The sequence below is a fragment of the Capra hircus genome, chromosome 7, assembly GCF_001704415.2.
Source record: "Capra hircus breed San Clemente chromosome 7, ASM170441v1, whole genome shotgun sequence".
Taxonomy (NCBI): Eukaryota; Metazoa; Chordata; class Mammalia; order Artiodactyla; family Bovidae; genus Capra; species Capra hircus.
Window position 1 is genome coordinate 2250524 of NC_030814.1, and position 15611 is coordinate 2266134.

General features: G+C 44.2%; 1 long non-coding RNA gene across 1 annotated transcript in view; it reads left to right on the plus strand.

Annotated features, from left to right (window-relative positions):
• The window catches only part of LOC102181949, a 146517-nt gene continuing 138274 nt past the window's right edge, over window positions 7369-15611 (plus strand). The window contains exon 1 of the long non-coding RNA XR_001295938.2: window positions 7369-7436. This is a non-coding gene — a long non-coding RNA (uncharacterized LOC102181949). The remainder of the gene's footprint in view (window positions 7437-15611) is intronic.

The following is a 15611-nucleotide window of genomic DNA, read 5'->3' on the forward strand; positions in this document are numbered from 1 at the left end:
AGTTGGCTTAAAGCTCAACATTCAGAAAACGAAGATCATGGCATCTGGTCCCATCACTCCGTGGGAAATAGATGGGGAAACAGTGTCAGACTTAATTTTTGGGGGCTCCAAAATCACTGCAGATGGTGATTTCAGCCATGAAATTAAAAGACGCTTACTCCTTGGAAGAAAAGTTATGACCAACCTAGACAGTAAATTCAAAAGTAGAGACATTACTTTGCCGACTAAGGTCCATCTAGTCAAGGCTATGGTTTTTCCAGTGGTCATGTATGGATGTAAGAGTTGGACTGTGAAGAAGGCTGAGCACCAAAGAATTGATGCTTTTGAACTGTGGTGTTGGAGAAGACTCTTGAGAGTCCCTTGGACTGCAAGGAGATCCAACCAGTCCATTCTGAAGGAGATCAACCCTGGGATTTCTTTGGAAGGAATGATGCTAAAGCTGAAACTCCAGTACTATGGCCACCTCATGGGAAGAGTTGACTCATTGGAAAAGACTCTGATGCTGGCAGGTATTGGGGGCAGGAGGAGAAGGGGACGACCGAGGATGAGATGGCTGGATGGCAACACTGACTCGATGGACGCAGGTCTGAGTGAACTGTGGGAGTTGGTGATGAACAGGGAGGCCTGGCGTGCTGCGATTCATGGGGTTGCAAAGAGTCGGACACGACTAAGCAACTGAACTGAACTGAGTGAGCATGGTCTGGAACAAGACCCTGTTACCCCCTCAGTCTCCCATCAGGAAGCTTCCATAAGCCTCTTGTCCTTCTCCATCAGAGGGCAGACGGACTGAAAACCACAATCATAGAAAACTAAGCAAACTGATCACACGGACCACAGCCTGTCTAACTCAATGAAACTATGAGCCATGCCACATGGGGCCACCCAAGACGGACGGGTCATGCTGGAGATCTCTGACAAAATGTCCACTGGAGAAGGGAAAGACAACCACTTCAGTATTCTTGCCTTGAGAACCCCATGAACAGTATGAAAAGGCAAAAAGATAGGACACTGAAAGATGAACTCTCCAGAAACAATGAAGAGAAGGAGCCAAAGCAAAAACAACACCCAGTTGTGGATGTGACTGGTGATGGAAGCAAGGTCCGATGCTGTAAAGAGCAATATTGCATAGGAACCTGGAATGTTAGGTCCATGAATCAAGGCAAATTGGAAGTGGTCAAACAGGAGATGGCAAGAGTGAATGTCGATATTCTAGGAATCAGCAAACTAAAATGGACTGGAATGGGTGAATTTAACTCAGATGACCATTATATCTACTACTGCAGGCAGGAATCCCTTAGAAGAAATGGAGTAGCCATCATGGTCAACAAAAGAGTCCAAAATACAGTACTTGGATGCAATCTCAAAAATGATAGAATGATCTCTGTTGGTTTCTAGGGCAAACCATTCAATATCACAGTAATCCAAGTCTATGCCCTGATCAGTAATGGTAAAGAAGCTGAAGTTGAATGGTTCTATGAAGACCTACAAGACCTTATAGAACTAACACCCAAAAATGATGTCCTTTTCACTATAGGGGACTGGAATGCAAAAGTGGGAAGTCAAGGACTACCTGGAGTAACAGGCAAATTTGGCCTTGGAATATGGAATGAAGCAGGGCAAAGGCTAATAGAGTTTTGCCAAGAGAATGTACTAGATATCGCAAACATCACTAGATGGTCAAGACCAAAATCAGATTGCTTATATTCTTGGCAGTCAAAGATGGAGAAGCTCTATACAGTCAGCAAAAACAAGACTGGGATCTGTGGCTCAGATCATGAATTCCTCATTGCCAAATTCAGACTTAAATGGAAGAAAGTAGGGAAAACCACTAGACCATTCAGGTATGACCTAAATCAAATCCCTTACGATTATACAATGGAAGTGGGAAATAGATTTAAGGGACTAGATCTGATAGACAGAGTGCCTGATGAACTGTGGACGGAGGTTCATGACATTGTACAGGAGTCAGGGATCAAGACCACCCACAAGAAAAAGAAATGCAGAAAAGCAAAATGGTTGTCTGAGGAGGCCTTACAAATAGCTATGAAAAGAAAAGCAAAAGGAAAAGGAGAAAGGGAAAGATATGCCCATTTGAATGCAGAGCTCCAAAGAATAGCAAGGAGAAATAAGAAAGCCTTCCTCAGTGACCAGTGCAGAGAAATAGAGAAAAACAATAGAATGGGAAAGACTAGAGATCCCTTCAAGAAAATTAGAGATACCAAGGGAACATTTCATGCAAAGATGGTCACGATAAAGGACAGAAATGTTAGGGACCTAACAGAAGCAGAAGATATTAAGAAGAGGTGGCAAGAATACACAGAACTATACAAAAGAGATATTCATGACCCAGATAATCACGGATGGTGTGATCACTCACCTAGAGCCAGATATCATGGAATGTGAAGTCAAGTGGGCCTTAGGAAGCATCACTCCAAACAAAGCTAGTGGAGGTGATGGAATTCCAGTTGAGCTATTTCGTCCATTTCAAATCTTGTAGATGATGCTGTGAAAGAGCTGCACTTTCACAATATGCCAGCAAATTTCGAAAACTCAGCAGTGGCCACAGGACTGGAAAAGGTCAGTTTTCATTCCAACCCCAAAGAAAGACAATGGCAAAGAATGTTCAAACTACTTCACAATTGCACTCATCTCACACACTAGCAAAGTAATGCTCAAAATTCTCCAAGCCAGACTTCAACAGTATGTGAACCATGAACTTCTATATGTTCAAGCTGGATTTAGAAAAGGCAGAGGAACCAGAGATCAAATTGCCAACATCAGTTGGATCATCAAAAAATCAAGAGAGTTCCAGAAAACATCTATTTCTGCTTTATTGACTATACCAAAGCCTTTGACTGTGTGGATCACAATAAACTGTGGAAAATTCTGAAAGAGATGGAAATACCAGACCACCTGACCTTCCTCTTGAGAAACCTGTATGCAGGTCAGGAAGCAACAGTTAGAACTGGACATAGAACAACAGACTGGTTCCAAATAGGAAAAGGAGTGCGTCAAGGCTGTATATTGTCACCCTGCTTATTTAACTTCTATGCAGAGTACATCATGAGAAACGCTGGGCTGGATGAAGCACAAGCTGGAATCAAGATTGCCGGGAGAAATATCAATCACCTCAGACATGCAGATGACACCACCCTTATGGCAGAAAGTGAAGAAGAACTAAAGATCCTCTTGATGAAAGTGAAAGAGGAGAGTGAAAAAGTTGGCTTAAAACTCAACGTTCAGAAAACCAAGATCATGGCATCTGGTCCCATCACTTCATGGCAAATAGATGGGGAAGCAATGGAAGCAGTGGGAGACTTTATTTTTTGCGCTCCAAAATCACTGCAGATGGTGACTGCAGCCATGAAATTAAAAGATGCTTGCTCCTTGAAAGGAAAGTTATGACCAACCTAGAGAGCATATTAAAAATACTGAGACATTACTTTGTCAACAAGGGTCCGTCTAGTCAAGGCTATGGTTTTTTCAGTGGTCATGTATGGATGTGACAGTTGGTCCATAAAGAAGGCTGAGTGCCAAAGAACTGATACTTTTGAACTGTGATGTTGGAGAAGACTCTTGAGAGTCCCTTGGATGCAAGGGGATCCAAGCAGTCCATTCTGAAGGAAATCAGTCCTCAATACTCATTGGAAGGACTGATGCAGAAGTTGAAACTCCAATCCTTTGGCCCCTGATGGGAAGGGCTGACTCATTTGAAAAGACCCTGATGCTTGGAAAGATTGAAGGCAGGAAGAGAAGGGGATGACAGAGGATGAGATGGTTGGATGGCATCACCAACTCAATGGACATGAGTGTGGGTAAGCTCCGGGAGGCCTGGCGTGCCGCAGTCTATGGGGTCACAAAGAGTCGGACACGACTGAGCAACTGAGCTGAACTGATCCTGAGAAAAAGATCTCAGCAGATGTAGACGTTTATGTTACTTTCCAATCCACTGCAGACAGAATTGTGCGTCCACTGATCTCTCGTCATTCCCTGTGATTCCTGCAGTACCACTGGCCAGTATCCACCTCTCTGAGTAACCAAGAGCAATACTGCGGTCAACAGAAGCCTGCTGTTTGCATACTGATCAAACCAGGGTGGAAAGCGGGTTGTGATTGAACGGGGCTGTGTGTCAGGCCCCTGCTGTCCCTTGGCCTGAGTACATGGTCTTCTCCGTTCTAACTAGTGACTGTCCTGGATAGCCAGCACTTCGGTTAATGAATACCCACAGCCTCATCGTCTCCAGAAACGAGGCTGGGAGAGCACTGCCCAAGCGACTTGGCCGCAGGTGCCTCTCCTGTCCATAGACTGCTTTGTACTTGGATGAATGAAAAATGAACAATTAAATTACAAATATATTACCTCACCTAAGGAGGAGGTCGTGGCTTGCCCATGATCATACAAGCAGAATACTGGAGCTAAGACTTGGAGGGGGTTTTCTGACCATGCCCACGACGGTTCCTGCTTTCTTGCCCAGGGTCATCCTCCGGAGAGTCAGGGCAACAGCAAGCGTAGATCAGATATAGGTCGTGTTTGCCTCTAAAGCTGCTTTGTGCCTGGGTCCTCAGCTGCCTGCAGGCCAAGTAGGGAAATAATGGCAGATAAGCAGATAAGATTTTGCTCACGAATTCCTACGCTTGTTCTTCCTTTCTGGGCCCGTTTTGAGTCAGGAAAGGCTTGGGGCGAGGAGGTAGAAGGAAGTGGCAGAGGAAGGAGCCGGAATGAGACAGGACAGGAAAGCGGCGTCTGGCTCTGGAGCCTGAGGGATTTCTCAGCAGGTGTTAGGCGCTCTGGCAGCACAAGCGCTAAGCTTCTGAAGAGCTCCCAGATTCATGTCACGAGTGTCAGAAGGCATTTTGGTAACATTTGAAAAGGTGGCTGAGAAACTAAAGGACGCACAGCATGTACATGCTGTATACGCGTTCTCAGTCTGCAGGGCACTTGATAACTACACCTTTTACCACACTGACAAAACAATGCCCTATGTCTGTCTGTGTGTAACAGTGATCCCTGTTCCTCAAAAAGGGCCGTGCCCCTAGGACAGTTGTTTTGCCTTCGACCTCCCCTCCCTGAGACATTCTCACAGGCCCTCCTGAAGCCGAGTGGGTCTCCCACCGTGGAGGGTCAGAAATAGGCTTTGCCGGACTTGACCTTGAGTCTGAGCCGCGGGCTGGAAGGAGGGGCGCGGAATCCAGGCTCCGGAAGACGGAGAGGGAAGGCCCTTCCGCCCTGGGTGTGAGGGCGCCGGCCGGGGCCGCCCCCCCAGCCCTCTGGCCGCTGCGGGATGGTCCGCAGTCAGCGCAGCGCTGTGCAAGCCGCCTTCCCTGCCGGCGTCCAGACCCTGCTGTTGGGATGCTCTGCTTCCGGTCACCGTAAAAGCTGAGCCGCTCTGGTTCAGGAAGACACTGCAATTCGTGTCCTAAAGGAGCTCGTTTCTTCTCCCCTGGTTGGACTCCCTCTGCAGAAAATTCTACCTACCTCTCCCCTTGGGCCCGTTTTCCCCCGTGGGTCCTCCTGGAAACTCTGAGGAAGGCCTCGTGGGAATCTGTTTCTTCAGCTCCCCGCAGGAGGTGAGGTGCACTTCATTTCTTCCGGACTGGAGCCTTGCCTGCCTTCGCATTTGTGAGAGCTTGCTCTTTACAACAGGCCCTTGAGGAAAATGAAAGTACAGGGTGGAATTGTTGAGCTTTTTAAGGATAATGCTGATTAGTCATCCCTGGGAGATGGTGATTGCTTCGTGGTCCTGAAGGAGGGAACCTGCTGGGTTTAAAAATATATATATCACATTTGAAGGGAATGCTTTGTCTTGTAAATTGACTAATGGCCTTCTCTAGTGATCTGTTAAAAGTAAGAGATGATGTCCCCAAAAGGGAGGGTAGGCTTCACTGCACCCAAGGAGAGCATCTTTTTCTTTTCAAACTTAAGTTTGTATATACAGACTTAAGGTTGTTTTGTGCAGAGTTTCTTGAGCCTGGGAACTGGGAAGCTGAGGCAACACCTACACACTCCAAATTAGAAAGGAAGAAAAATGCCCTCAGTCCTGGTGACTGCAGAAGCAAGAGGCACAGCCCGTTTCTCCCCATCGCTCCCTCCTTCCCGCCTTCGCTCCTCCTTCATCAGCCGGCGGACTCAGTTGAAACCCAAACCCACGCATTTATCAGCTGTGAGACGTCGAGCGGCTTGCCGGACCTCCACGCCTCATCTGTAGCCCGGGCTGCCTCCTCATCTCTTTCCACCCTGGCCGTGGGCCTGCTAAGATGCAAGGCTGGACAGATGGACCCTCTGGGCCGGGTCAGCATGCACCCTGGACCCGGCGTCTGCCCTGGGGTGCGTCCTCAGCTGCTTTGATCGCCCTGACCGTGGGCCCGTGGAGACGCGCGTAGATCCTGGCTGTCACATCTGCAGGTCGTTCTGGGGCCCTACGTCCGGCTCTGGTTCCAGGAGGATGGCTTGGCCATGAGTCTCTCCCGCTGACCGACAGGATGTTTCTTTTGAAAAAGTAGACAAGATTAGGCCCCTGAATCAAGCTAATATGGGGCACCTCTGACTCACACCAGAAACGGAGCCAGTTCAGTCTTGGCAGGAGCCGCTCAGCCTGTGGCCCTTGGCCGGCACCCATGAGTGTCCTTTCCCTGTTTCACGCCGGCCGCTGGCAGCCAGGGCGGCCAGCCAGCTCTAGCGGGTCATCACTGGGGTGGCTTGCCGTCTTCTCTGAGGACCCTGAGACCCCTGCCCCATCCGCAGACCCTTTGCATACACATCCTCTCCTGCCTCCAGTCATGGTGATACCGTCTCTCACAGGCTGGTCTTAAACTGTGCTGGACCAGGGGTCAGAGTTTCTTGTACCAAAGGAACTGCTTCCTCCGTCCAGCAATATCCCTTCCTGATGATGGTGTGTGAAAGGCAGGGGTGTGGTCCCAGTGGAAAGAGATAAGTTTTAGGAATGAAGTAATCGCAGCCTCAGGAGTTCTAGAGAGGATGCCGTTGGAAGATGCGCTGTTCTGTTTATGCCATAAAATTCAGAACAGGACATCTCACATATCTAGAGGATGAATCTGTGTTCACATTTTCCTGCCTACTCTGGGTAGGACCTGCAGGTGTGATCGTCACCCGTGAAGCACAATAGCAGCCTTTGATGGAGCCATGGAAAGCTGGCATCCAGTCCGCATCAGGAGTGATGATGTAACCAGCGTTAAGTAAGAGAAGGAGGAAGCTGCAGAGGCAAGAAGACCCATGTTGTGCCAACGCAAGTTCTGATGGCCGTGGCGTCGTGAGTTATGCTACTGCTGACATTTCCTCATGGTGGGAAATAGGAAGTTAGCCAGGAACATTGGATATGATGATAAAGAACATGAATAAGTGGTTTCTGGATCTGGACAGGAAGAAAGGGCTCCGGCATAGAATGAAAACCTTGGCATGTGCGGATGGATCGTAAATATGTAAGTACACCTTCTTTTCTCATTATTGGTGCTAAATCTTGATTGACGAATCACAATACCTCACATGGGCCCTTGAGTTTTATAATGTATTTTTTAACCAGTTATTTATATAGACAAGGGCCCAACAAAGGTATTTTCAGAGCTCTTCACACCTTAGGAAATGCCTTGGAGAAAAGCATTTGCTCAAAGAACAAAGCCCCTCTCCCGTCTTACCTTTATTAGTAACAAAGGTGCTGTTTTGACCGCTATCTGCCACCCTTCTGTCTTATTCCTCGGTTTCTTTAGAATTTGATCAGGGAAGATGGGTGCTGTTCATTCAGACACTCTCACAGTCCCCAGTAGCAAGCATTCGAAGTCAGTCACTGGCTTCCCTGATGGCTCAGCAGGAAAGAATCCGCCTGCCAGTGCAGGAGCTGCAAGTTTGATCCCTGGGTGGGGGAGGTCCCCTGGAGGAGGGCGCAGCAACCCACTCCAGTGTTCTTGCCTGGGAAATCCCGCGGACAGAGGAGCCCGGTGGGCCACAGTCCCTTGGGTCGCAAAGACTTGAACACACGGAGTGACTAAAAACAACAAAGGTTAAATATTATAATTTTATAAGCTTTCAGGTTACATTTTTTTTTTTTTACTGTTGAGGTATAATTGGCATCTAACATCATGATAGTTTCAGGTATGCAAGATAAGGACTCACTGTGGGTATACGTTGCAAAGTGATCACCACTGTAAGTCTAGCTAGCGTCCATCATCATACGTAGTTACAAAATTTATTCCTTATGGTGAGAACTGTTGAGGTTTGCAAATATTTTCTCCCATTCAGTACATTGTCTTTTCATTTTGTTGATGATTTCCTTTGTTGTGCAGAGGATTTGGGATTTGATGTAATCCCATTTGTCTATTTCTACTTTTGGAGTCAGATCCAAAACACCATGGCTAAAACTGAGTCAAGGAGCTTACCACTTATGTTACCACTTCTAAGAGCTTTACGGTTTCAGTTCTTATACTCAAGCCTTTAAATCCATTCTGAGTTAATCTTTGTGTACAGTGAAGGTGGCGCCAGTGGTGAAGAACCCGCTGCCAGTGCAAGTGAAGCAAGAGCCATGGGTTCGATCCCTGGGTCGGAAAGATCCCCTGGAGAAGGCAATGGCAATGCACCCCAGTATTCTTGCCTTGGAGAATCTCATGCACAGAGGAGCATGGCGGGCTACAGCCATGGCCTTACAGAGCCAGGCGCGGCTGAAGCGCCTTAGCGCGCACGTGTGAGTCATGTCAGCTGTTGGCCCAGTTTCATCCTTCTGCGTGTGCTCTCCTGTGCTCCCAGCACCGTTCACTGAAGAGACTGTCCTTTCCCAGCAGCATCTGCTTGACTCTTTTATCGCGAATTTATTGACCACATACGCGTGGTTTTGTTTCTGGGCTCTCTTCTGTTCCATCGACCTATTTATGTGCTTGTTTGCTGATCAGATACAGTTTTTATTTTGTTTTATTTATTTATTTATTTATTTATGGCTGTGCAGATTCTTTACCACTGAGCCTCCAGGGATGCCCCAAATACTATTTTGATTACTACAGTTTTGTAATGTGGTTTGAAATTAGGGAGCATATGCTGCCTCCCTCACTCTCCTTAAGATTTATTTTAGCTGTTGAGGGTCTTTTGTGGCTCCATATAGATTTTAGCACTGTTTGTTCTACTTCTTTGAAAAACGTCATTGGAATATTCAGAGACTGCATTGGATCTCTAGATTTCTTTGAGTAGTATGGACATTTAACATTGTTAATTCTTATGAGCATAGATGTCTTTTCATTTATTTGTGTCTTCAATTTTTTTCATCAATGTCTTATACATTTTTGTGTACAGACCTCTCACTTCCATGGTTAAATTTATTTCTAGGTATTTTATTCTTTTTGATGCAATTCTAGATGGGATTATTTCCTCCATTTTTCTTTCTGATAGTTTATTATTAGATTATAGAATCACAGGAGATTTTTGTATATTGATTTTATACCCTTCAACTGTACTATATTCATTGATTAGTTCAAGCAGTTTTTTTAGTCTAATAGGGTTTTCTGTATATATTATCATGTAATCTACCAATAATGACAGTTTTAATTTTTCCTTTCTGGTTTGGATGCCTTCATTTATTATTTATTTATTTATTTTTGCCTAAATGCTCTGGCTAGGACTTTCAGTACTATGGTGAGTAAAAGTGGCCTTGTCTTATTTCAGATCTTAGAGGAAAAGCTTGCAGGTTTTCAGCGTTGACTATGATGTTAGCTATGGACTTGTCATTTATGGCCTTTATTATGTTGAGATACGTTCTTCTATACCCACTTTGTTGAGACTTTTTATCATAAGTCGATATTGAACTTTCTCACATTTTTTTCTGCATGTACTGAGATGATAATATGGGTTTTTATACTTCATTTTGTTAATATGGTTTATCATGTTGATTGATTTATCAATGTTGCATCATCCTTCTATCCCTGGAATAAATATTTGATCATGGTGTATGACTCTTTTAATGAATTGTTGAATTTAACTTGTTAATGTTTTCTTTAGAATATTTTAATCTATGTTTGTTAGTGATATTGGCAATAATTTTCTCTTTGTGTTCTTTTCTGGTTTTGGTATCTGGCTAATGCTGGTGTTATTAAATGAGTTTGAAAGTGTTTTCTTTTTTGCTGTTGTTGTTTGTTTCTTCAAAGAATTTCAGAAGGATTGGTATTCATTCTATGAATGTTTGGTAGAAGTCTCCAGTGAAGCCATCAGGCTCTGGACTTTGGTTTATTGGACGGTTTTCAATTATCAATTCAATTTTGTTGCTAGTAATTATTTTGTTCATCACTGAAAGATGAACTCCCCAGGTCGGTAGGTGCCCAATATGCTACTGAAGAAGAATGGAGAAACAGCTACAGAAAGAATGAAGAGGCTGAACCAAAATGAAAACAATGCCCAGATGTGGATGTGACCACTGAAGAAAGTAAAGTCTGATGCTGTAAAGAACAATATTGAATAAGAACCTGGAATGTCAGGTCCACGAATCAAGGCAAATTGGAAGTGGTCAAACAGGAAGAGGGCAAGAGTGACCGTGGATGTTTTGGGAATCAGTGAAGTAAAATGGACTGGAATGGGTGAATTTAACTCCAGTGACCATTATATCTACTACTGTGGGCAGGAATCCCTTAGAAGGAATAGAGTAGCCATCATAGTCAAAATAAGAGTCCAAACTGCAGTACCTAGATGCAATCTCAGAAGCGACAGAATGATCTCTGTTTGTTTCCAAGGCAAACCATTCAATATCATGGTAATCCAAATCTGTGCCCCACCCAGTAATGCTGAAAAGCTGAAGTTGAATGGTTCTATGAAAACCTGTAAGACCTTCTAGAACTAACACCCCAAAAAAGATGTCCTTTTCATCATAGGGGACTGGAATGCAAAAGTAGGAAGTCAGGAAATACCTGGTTCAGTTCAGTTCAGTTGCTCAGTCATGTCCGACTCTTTGTGACCCCATGAACCACAGCACCCCAGGCCTCCCTGTCCATCACCAACTCCCAGAGTTCACCCAAACCCATGTCCATTGAGTCAGTAATGCCATCCCACCATCTTATCCTCTGTCGTCCCCTTCTCCTCCTGCCCTCAATCTTTCCCAGCATCAGGGTCTTTTTAAATGAGTCAGCTCTCCGCATCAGGTGGCCAAAGTATTAGAGCTTCAGCTTCAGCACTAGTCCTTCCAATGAATATTCAGGACTGATTTCCTTTAGGATGGACTGGTTGGATCTCCTTGCAGTCCAAGGGACTCGAGAGTCTTCTCCAACACAACAGTTCAAAAGTATCAATTCTTCGGCACTCAACTTTCTTTATAGTCCAACTCTCACATCCATACATGCCCACTGGGAAAACCATAGCCTTGACTAGATGGACCTTTGTTGACAAAGTAATGTCTCTGCTTTTCAATATGCTGTCTAGGTTGTTCATAACTTTCCTTCCAAGGAGTAAGTGTCTTTTAATTTCATGGTTGCAGTCACCATCTGCAGTGATTTTGGAGTCCAGAGAAATAAAGTCAGCCACTGTTTCCCCATCTATTTGCCATGAAGTGACAGGAGTGGATGCCATGATCTTACAAATACCTGGAATAACAGGCAAATTTGGCTTTGAAGTACAGAATGAAGCAGGGCAAAGGCTAATGGAGTTTTGCCAAGAGAATGCACTGGTCATAACAAACACTCTCTTTCAACAGCACAAGAGAACTCTATACATGGACATCATGGTCAATACTGAAATCAGACTGATTATATGCTTTGCAGTCAAAGATGGAGAATCTCTACACAGTCAGCAAAAACAAGGCCAGGAGCAGATTGTGGCTCAGATCATGAACTCTTTATTACCAAATTCAGACTTAAATTGAAGAAAGTAGGGAAAACCGTGAGACCATTAAATCAAATCCCTTGTTATTATACAGTGGAAGTAACAAAGAGATTCAAGGGATTAGATATGATACAGTACCTGAAGAACTATGGTTGGAGGTGTGTAACACTGAACTGGAGGCAGTGATCAAAACCATCCCCAAGAATAAGAAATGCAAAAAGTCAAAATGCTTGTCTTAGGAGGGCCTTACAAATAGCTAAGAAAAGAAGAGAAGTGAAAGGCAAAGGAGGAAAGGAGAGATATACCCATTTGAATGCAGAGTTCCAAAGAATAGCAAGGAGAGATAAGAAAGCCTTCCTCAGTGATCAGTGCAAAGAAATAGAGGGAAACAGTAGAATGGGAAAGACTGGAGATCTCTTCAAGAAAATTAGAGAAACCAAGGGAACATTTCATGCAAACTTGGGCTCAATAAAGGACATAAAGGGTATGAACATAACAGAAGCAGAAGATAATAAGAAGAGGTGGCAAGAATATACAGAAGAACTATACAAAAAAGGTCTTAATGACCCAGATAACCACGATGGTGTGATCACTCACCTAGAGCCAGACATACTGGAGTGGGAAGTCAAGTGGGCCTTAGGAAGCATCACTATGAACAAAGCTAGTGGAGGTGATGTAATTCCAGGGGAGCTATTTCAAGTCCAAAAGGATGATGCTGTGAAAGTGCTACATTCAATATGCCAGCAAATCTAACTCACCAGTGGCCACAGGACTGGAAACGGTCAGTTTTCATTCCAATCCCAAAGAAAGGCCATGCCAAAGAATGTTCAAACTACTTCACAATTGCACTCATCTCACACACTAGCAAAGTAATGCTCAAAATTCTCCTAAGTCAGGCTTCAACAGTTCATGAACGAAGAACTTCCAGATGTTCAAGCTGGTTTTAGAAAAGGCAGAGGAACAAGAGATGAAATTGCCAACATGTACTGGATCATAGAAAAAGCAAGGGAATTCCAGGAAAACATCTACATCTGCTTCATTGACTTTGCTAACACCTTTGACTGTATGGATCACAATAAACTGTGGAAAATTCTTAAAGAGATGGGAATACCAGACCACCTGACCTACCTCCTGAGAAATCTGTTTGCAGGTCAAGAAGCAACAGTTAGAACCAGACTTGAAACATCTGACTGGTTCCAAATCAGGAAAGGAGTACGTCAAGGTTGTATATTGTCGCCCTGCTTATTTAACTCATATACAGAGTATATCATGAGAAACTCTGGGCTGGATGAAGCACAAGCTGGAATCAAGATTGAAGGGAGAAATATCAATAACCTCAGGTATGCAGATGATACCACCCTTATGGCAGAAAGTGAAGAGGAACTAAAGATCTTCTTGAAGAAGGTGAAAGAGGAGAGTGAAAAAGCTGTTTTAAAATTCAGCATTCAAAACACTAAGATCTTGGTATCTGGTTCCATCACATCATGGCAAATATATGGGGAAACAATAGAAACAGTGAGAGACTTTATTTTGGGGGGCTCCAAAATCACTGCAGATGGTCACTGCAGCCATGAAATTAAAAGATATTTGCTCCTTGGAAGAAAAGTTATGACCAATTTAGACAGCATATTTAAAAATAGACATTCCTTTGCCAACAAAGGTCCCTCTAGTCAAGGCTGTGGTTTCTCCAGTAGTCATGTATGGATGTGAGAGTTGGGCCATAAAGAAAGCTGAGCACCAAAGAATTGATGCTTTTGAACTGTGATGTTGGAGAAGGCTGTTGAGAGTCCCTTGGACTGCAAGGAGATCCAACCAGTCCATCCTAAAGGGAATCAGTCCTGAATATTCATTGGAAGGACTGATGCTAAAGCTGAAGCTCTGATACTTCGGCCACCTGATGCAAAGAGCTGACTCATTTGAAAAGACCCTGATGCTGGGAAAGATTGAGGGCAGGAGGAGAAGGGGGTGACAGAGGATGAGATGGTTAGATGGTATCACAGACTCCATGGACATTAGTTTGAGTAAGCTCTGGGAGTTGGTGATGGACAGGGAGGCCTGGTGTGGTGCAGTCCCTAGGGTCACAAAAGTCGGACACAACTGAGTGACTGAAGTGAATTAGTCTGTTTAGGTTTTCCAATTTTTCATAATTCAGTCTTGGAAGATGACGTGTTTCTGGGAAGTTGTCCATTTCTTCTATGTTGTCAAACCTGTTGGCATATAATTATTTATAGATATCTCTTCATGATCCTTTGTATATCTGTGATGTCTGTTATAACATCTCTTGTTTCATATGTGACTTTATTGAATCCTTTTTTTTTTGATGAGTCCAGCTAAAATTTTGTATCTTTCAAAGAACCAGTTCTTAATTTAATTCATCTTTTCTTTTCTCTTTTTAGTCCCTATTTCATTCATTTTCACTGTTATTTCCTTCCTTCTACGATTTTGTTCTTTTTTGTTTTTTTCCTGGTTATTTGAGATGTGAAGTTTGTTTGAGATTATTTTTACTTTTGAGGCTCATACTTACCTGTATGAACTCTTTTGGAACTGCTTTTGCTGCATCCCATAAATTTTGGTGTGTTGTGTTTCTGTTTTCATTTTTCTGAAGGTGTTTTTTGATTTCTCCATTGACACACTAGTTGCTCCGTATCATGTTGTTTAATCTCCACATGTTTGTGGAATTTCCAGTTTAGTCTTGTAATTGACTTCTGGTTTCATAGCATTTTGATCAGAAAAGATGTTTGTTACGATTTTAGTCTCTTTAAATATATTAGGATTTGTTTTGTGACCAAACATGTGCTCTGTCCTGGAGAAAGTCTCATGTGCTCTTGAGAAGACTGTGTTCTCCTTCTTTGGGATGAAATGTTCTATATGTATCTATTGTGTCTACTGTGTCATTTAAGGCTGATACCCATTCACTGATGTAAGTGGGGTATTAAAGTCCGTTACTGTTACTGTACTGCTATCTGTCTCTCCCTTAGGTCTATCAATATTTGCTCTATAGATTTAAGCTCTCCTATGTTGGAGGCATAAATATATTCAAATGTCATATCATTTTAAAATATTTTTAAATGTCAATCATTGTTGGCTTAACCCCTTTATAATATGCAATGCCCACCTTTGTGATTACAGTCTGTGATTACAGTCTTTGTTTTAAAGTCTATTTTGTTGAATATAAGTATGCCACCTCGGCTTTCTGCTGCTTTCCATTTTCATGGAATATCTTCTGTGTCTTCACTTTTAGTCTGTGTGTGTCCTTACGTTTGGTATGAGTCTCTTATAGGCAGCACAGAGATGCACAGAGATGGGTTTCATCTTTTAAATCCGTGCAGCCGGTCTCTGTCTTTCGATGGAAGAATGTAGCGCATCCTGGAATGTGCTTGTTGACCGGCGCACGCTCAGCCGGCTCGGAGCTGGTTTCTGGTGGTGCTTGTTGATGATGGGCGCACGCTCAGCCGGCTCGGAGCTGGTTTCTGGTGGTGCTTGTTGATGATGGGCGCACGCTCAGCCGGCTCGGAGCTGGTTTCTGGTGGTGCTTGTTGATGATGGGCGCACGCTCAGCCGGCTTGAAGCTGGTTTCTGGTTGTGCTTGTTGATGATGGGCGCACGCTCAGCCGGCTCGGAGCTGGTTTCTGGTTGTGCTTGTTGACGGGCGCACGCTCAGCCGGCTCGGAGCTGGTTTCTGGTTGTGCTTGTTGACGGGCGCACGCTCAGCCGGCTCGGAGCTGGTTTCTGGTTGTGCTTGTTGACGGGCGCACACTCAGCCGGCTCGGAGCTGGTTTCTGGTTGTGCTTGTTGATGATGGGCGCACGCTCAGC